This window comes from Asparagus officinalis, chromosome 10, assembly GCF_001876935.1.
Source record: "Asparagus officinalis chromosome 10, Aspof.V1, whole genome shotgun sequence".
Lineage (NCBI taxonomy): Eukaryota > Viridiplantae > Streptophyta > Magnoliopsida > Asparagales > Asparagaceae > Asparagus > Asparagus officinalis.
The window spans coordinates 64447448-64453758 of NC_033803.1; the positions used below are offsets into that span (position 1 = coordinate 64447448).

Genomic DNA, 6311 nt, shown 5'->3' on the forward strand with positions numbered 1-6311 from the left:
TGCGGGTTCGAAAGAATGTCATTCATGGATGGATTTTCTGGGTATAATCAAATCAAGATGCACCCGGATGATGAAAAGCATACAGCATTCAGAACACCCCTGGGTGTCTTTTGTTATACTGTTATGCCATTCGGATTGAAGAATGCCGGCGCTACATACCAACGAGCAATGACGAAGATCTTTCAAGAGCACCTCCGGAAGACTGTCGAATGCTACGTTGATGACCTGGTCGTTAAGAGTCGTGATAAAAACGACCACATTAACGATCTGAAAACGATGTTCGAACTTATGAGGACTCATCAGTTAAAGATGAACCCAACTAAGTCTGCCAAAAGGCATTCGAAGGTATTAAGAAATATCTGGCGAATCCACCTATTCTCGTTGCACCGAAATCGGGCAAGCCGTTTTTGATTTATGTCAAAGCGACGAGCCATTCGTTAAGTGCATTACTTGCACAAGACGACGATAACGGTCACGAGCAAGCTGTGTATTATCTGAGTCGTACATTGGTGGGAGCTGAGTCTCGTTATCCAATGATTGAGAAAGAATGCCTCGCCTTGGTATTCGCGATTCAGAAAATGCGACATTATTTAGTTGGACAGACGATTTATGTCATTTCCAACATAAATCCCATCCGAGTGTTCATGACCCAACCGGCTTCCATGAATTGGCGTCTAGCCAGATGGGCTTTGCTCTTGTCGCAATATGATTTATACTTCAAGCAACAAAAATCAGTCAAGGGACGAGCCATTTGCGACCTTTTGGCAGAAAATCCTACAAAAGATGTAGTTGAGTTGTACGACGACCTGCCGGACGAAACTCACGAAGTTAATACCACCTCACATCAACAAGTGTGGCAATTGTACTTCAACGGGGCCTCCCGAGCAACCAACGTGGCAAGTTCTTCCGGATGTTCTAGAATCTCCTTAGGAGTGGGGGTCATTTTAGTTTCTCCGGGAAAGCATGTCTTACCTAGAGCATATTCGTTGACTGAACCATGTTCTAATAACGTAGCCGAGTACAATGCACTGATAATTGGACTCAACTTTGCCAAGGAGCTGGGGGTCGAATACCTTGAAGCTTTTGGAGATTCTCAACTGGTAGTTAATCAGATTCGAGGAGAGTATGAAGTCAGAAATCAAGACCTGATTCCATACCACCAGGTGGCCATTGAGGTGGCAAGCTCGTTTGAAGAATTTTTCATCGAGTACGTTCCGCGTCTCCAAAATACATACGCAGACGCATTAGCGGCATTGTCAGTATCTTTGGCTCAGCCTCCCGAGACAGAACAATTAATTACAGTGAGAACTCACCAACTTATCATTCCTATTTACGATTCGGTTGCCAAAGAAGCACATTCAACAAGAGTTGAACCCGAAGTTCGAGATTGGCGTTTCCCGATTATTGATTATGTCTTACACGGTATCTTACCTGAAGACGTAAAAGAAAGGGATTCGATTCGGCAGAGAGCACCGAGATTTTACTACAACGTCGAATCACAAATGTTGTACCGACGATCGTATGACGGTCTATTGCTCCGTTGTCTTTCTAATAAGGAAGCAGAACAAGCACTTGAAGAGGCGCACGAGGGGACATATGGCGCACATCAACCCGGTCCTAAGCTCTGTGACCGACTTAGAAGAATTGGATATTATTGGCCAACTATGATAAAGGATGCAGCTGAATACGCCCGACGATGTCAAGCATGTCAAACGGTCCTCAGTTCGTGAGCAACGCATTCATCAAGTTCTGCGGTAAATTCGGGATTAAAGACGTTTCGTCGACTGCTTATAATCCTACAGCTAACGGATTGGCCGAAGCTTTTAACAAGACTATCATCAAAATCCTGGCAAAATTGGTGAAAACCAATAAGCGAGATTGGGATGACAAACTCGGCGAAGCTCTCTGGGCTTATCGTACGACCGTCCGCACGCCTACCGGAGCCACCCCGTATGCTTTAACGTATGGGTGTGAAGCCGTTCTTCCATTGGAAGTGCAGATTCCTTCTCTCCGTATCGCTCTCGTAACGGGAATGACGACGGAAGAACATCATCAGAAACGTCTCGAGGAATTAGAGATGTTAGATGAGAAACGCTTGGAAGCTCAACAACAAATCGAGTTTTATCAAGCTAGAATTTCTCGGGCTTTCGATAAAAAGGTCCGACGACGAAGCTTTAAAGAAGGAGATCTAGTTCTCGCCGTTCGAAGACCTATGATTCTCACTTCTAAGAAGAAAGGCAAATTTGAACCTAAATGGGAAGGACCGTTTGTGATAGAAACAGTCTATTCGAACGGTGCATATCGCCTGGTTACCCAAGATGGCAACAAATTGATGATGCCAATAAATGGGAAGTTCCTGAAAAAATATTATCCGTAATATATTCAGGATAACCTATGTAAAGCGGGAAGTTCCTAGAGAATCCTATATAGGATATTTCAGGATAACCCGAGATCAGTTCACTGTTTTAAATGAGAAACTGATCATTTGAATAATTCATTGTTTGATTATCACAAAGTTCTTTTACAACTTTTGTTGAGACGAGATTCAAATTTGTAAACAATTAATCTTTCCTCACAAAATCTCTCATCGATTGACAAAAAGTACACCAAAATCCGTCATGAATTAAAATCATTCAAACTTTCACCTTTCATTTGGTCAAACCTTATTATAGTTAGGACCAAAGCCAAAATCCCCTCTCGATTCCTTCAATGAACGAGAGGCCCACAAATCGAGCGATCAAACCCTCCTACAGTTAGGATCATCTCAAAACCCCCACTTGGTCAAACCTTACTACAGTTAGGACTACAACCAAAATCTCCTTTCGATTCATTTTGCGAACGAAAGGTCCACTTTTGAATTGAGTAATCAAACCTTATGACAGTTAGGATTATTCAAACCAATCCAGATTCTCTAAGTGGAGATCCCACTTTGAGTTTCTTTACACCAGGAGAATAGAATATAAAATTCTTCCTCTCCAATTCTGGGTTTATCTCTACCAACAAACAAGAGACCAGGAGATAGAATATAAAATTCTTCCTCTCCGATTCTGGGTTTATCTCTACCAACAAACAAGAGACCAGGAGATAGAATATAAAATTCTTCCTCTCCGATTTTGGGTTTATCTCTACCAACAAACAAGAGACCAGGAGATAGAATATAAAATTCTTCCTCTCCGATTCTGGGTTTATCTCTACCAACAAACAAGAGACCAGGAGATAGAATATAAAATTCTTCCTCTCCGATTTTGGGTTTATCTCTACCAACAAACAAGAGACCAGGAGATAGAATATAAAATTCTTCCTCTCCGATTTCGGGTTCGTTGTCCTATATAGGAAACGCAACCTACTCACACTTTAAAATCCATGTCGTTCACACATGGGGGATGTTATCTCTATCCCTTATTAGAGATAAGCCTACATCTAACACATGTAGCCTACATATTCAACATTGTAGCTTAAAGTCTAAAAGAGTTTAATTCTTTTAGCACAACGTTATATGTGAAGCGGACCTAGATAATTCACATACTAGCCCGACTCAAACGGTAGTCGGTAAAGGCATATCAAATCCGTTGATGGCTGAGGATTTGCCAAAAATTCTATAAGTATTATGGTTATTTATTCTAAACAAGAATGAGTAATCATATCTATAAGTATTATGGTTATTTATTCTAAACAAGAATGAGTAATCATAATAAAATCTTAATAAGCAAAGAGTTCACTATATTTACCAAAAGAGTTCAAACAGAGCTATGGAAAATATATGTTCTCAAATTACAATAATTTGTAGTGACGGAGTTGATCCTCTAATCGGGAGAGCTCTGTTACATAAGATAATTCGAGCTCAGGTACCAAGCTAGCCTTAAAACTTTCTTCATTAATGCTTTGAATTCTGGCAACCTCTTGCTCTTTGTCAGCAAAAATCTTGTCCTGGAGATTCAGTTGCCGGAGTGTAATCACCTCAGCTTGAGTTACCTCCGCTAGATCAGACTCCAAAAATTCACAAGCATCCTTAGCTTCGGCAAGTTGCTTTTCTAACTGGGATATCTCTGCCCGACACGACTCCAAGTCACGATACAGGTCTACTTTGATTTGTGCCTTCTTGGCAGCGCTCACCTGGAGTTGATTGACGCGATTTTTTAGTACTTGAAGTTCAGATTCAACGGATTTCTGAGAATCACGCCATGCTTGTAGCCTCAGGTCCATTTGAGAAGCGATGTAAGAAGGCGTGCCATTAGCTCGAAAGTTCTGCAACTGTTCAATGTGTTGTTTAAGATCGGCCAAATAAGCTTCAATGGAATTAGATAATTCAGCACACCCCTGTTCTCTAATTCCTGACACATGGCGATCAAGAGACTTTCTGAAAAGTTCAAAGGGTGAACCTTTAAGGAGAATCCGATCAACCATGACGTTTAAGAAAAAAATGAAGCTTTGGACGTCAGCACAAAGGACAACTTTGTCCGGATCTTCATCTGCCAATAAAGTTTGAATACGCTCGGACAAGGATGAAGAAAGAGCTGCAAGGAGAATAAATGGAGTAAGTACAAAAAATATATACGCTCGCTGGAGGGCTTCACAGCCGAGTTACCTTGGCTTGTTGAGGTCATAGCAGGTTCTATAACAACAGGGATTTGTTCAGAAATAGCGCTCGTCGGTTGATTCGCTACACCAGACGATTGTTCACCTGAAATCCCCGATGGCTTTGGATTCAAATCGACGAGATCTTGAGGAACAAGTTCTATGAACGAGAAAAGGATGAATAAACACTCTCCAAATATAGATCTAATTACGGGATATATTAGAGGAAAAATGTACCGAGTTGAGCCGAAGTAGTAGGAAGTTGCTCTTCTACTGTAGCCTTCGACCCTCCTACTTCATGAACCACTGGAGTCGGAGCGGAAGGCACAACAGGTTCAGTTTCGACAATAGCAGAAGTTGGAGGAGTAGCAACTGGAGGTTCAACTTCAGCTGGGGGACCTGTCAAAAGTAGTAAACCCATGCCTTCTGGTTGGTCGCACTCACCAATGACGATAGACGCATCAACTTTATTCGTTGGTCCTACGTCTAAAATTCTTATTTCAGTCATCCAAAAAGAGATGAAAGTATAGTTGAAAACTTGAGTCTGAAAGAGTATACCTTTTGATGCACCTACTTCAGTTGAATCAACTCGAGTAGTTGGTCCTGCAATAGCGGATGGAACCGGAGTTGACAATATATCGGAGATCTCCTGGTGTACATCTTCGGAAATATCAAGATCGAAATCACGTTCATCGAAATCTCCGATACCCATATCATGGGTAAGTTCTGTATCTCTCGGTTCGTTGACAGGGATGTCTATTAAGCAGAAGAATCCGTCAACATATATGCAAGAAATATGAAAGAATCAAAGCAAACAAAATGTTACCTTCAATAGCAGTTGCGGGATCAGCAGCGCTACTACCCGCACTCACCTCCTTTAGTTTAACTAAAAGAAGATAAAGCGCACAAGTTAGTAGGAGAGGAACACGTTCCGATTCACTTATCTTCCGGAAATGCCCCCCAAATGAGAAAACATCTGTACCTGTGTCAGCGGTTGGCGAGGTCGATGTAGTGGCCGGAGGAGGGGCAGTGTCCATATTGAGGGGTTCTTCACTCATCGCTCTTTGTACCTGTTGAGTGAAGCTGGATTCATCAACATCCATTAAACCCGGAGAAGAAGGCTCGGGAATGATTTCTCCTTCCTCTTCTAGCTCAACTGTAATAGCAAAAGAATAAATAATATGCTATATTCAAAGATAAGATAATGAAAAGGAGATAAAATGAGATTTTACCCCCTTTATCAACTGGAAGATCCTGAGTAAATCTCTCTTCAAGTAATGGGGAAAGTTGATGTTGGTGATGAGCTATCTTCTTAATCCTCTTTGAAGCACGAGAATCACGAGGAACCTCAGAGCTCTCATGGCGAAACTTGGTACGTAGTTCGGTTCCTTGAGCTGGCCGAGGTTGAACCTCAGAAGGAGCAGTAGGCCGAGATCTCTTCCTGCTAAGAAGCGGGACAACGTCTTCTTCCTCTTCTTCTGCCTCTTCCTCCCGCGCGGGCCATTGAACAGTCATCTTCTTGGAAGTCGACAAAGGAATGTTCTTTTCCTTCATCTGTATACCTTTTGAAGGAATACCCGGTGACGAGGGTGAAGAAGCCCGACGAGTTCTGTAGGCCACAGGAGAAGGAGGAATATTAATCTCCGTCTCATCTTCCTCACTGGATGTCTCGAAGTCGTCACTCTCTTCGGAATCAGCTGCCTGTTTTCCTTTACGGGAAGATGTAGCAGGTTCCT

At 42.2% G+C, this 6311-nt stretch overlaps 1 long non-coding RNA gene across 1 annotated transcript; it reads right to left on the reverse strand.

Moving 5' to 3' along the window:
• On the reverse strand, positions 5308-5597 carry LOC109825152. The gene is made up of 3 exons (XR_002242912.1): positions 5558-5597; positions 5402-5461; positions 5308-5331 (listed from the first exon to the last, which is right to left on the reverse strand). It is a non-coding gene; the product is annotated as an uncharacterized LOC109825152 (long non-coding RNA).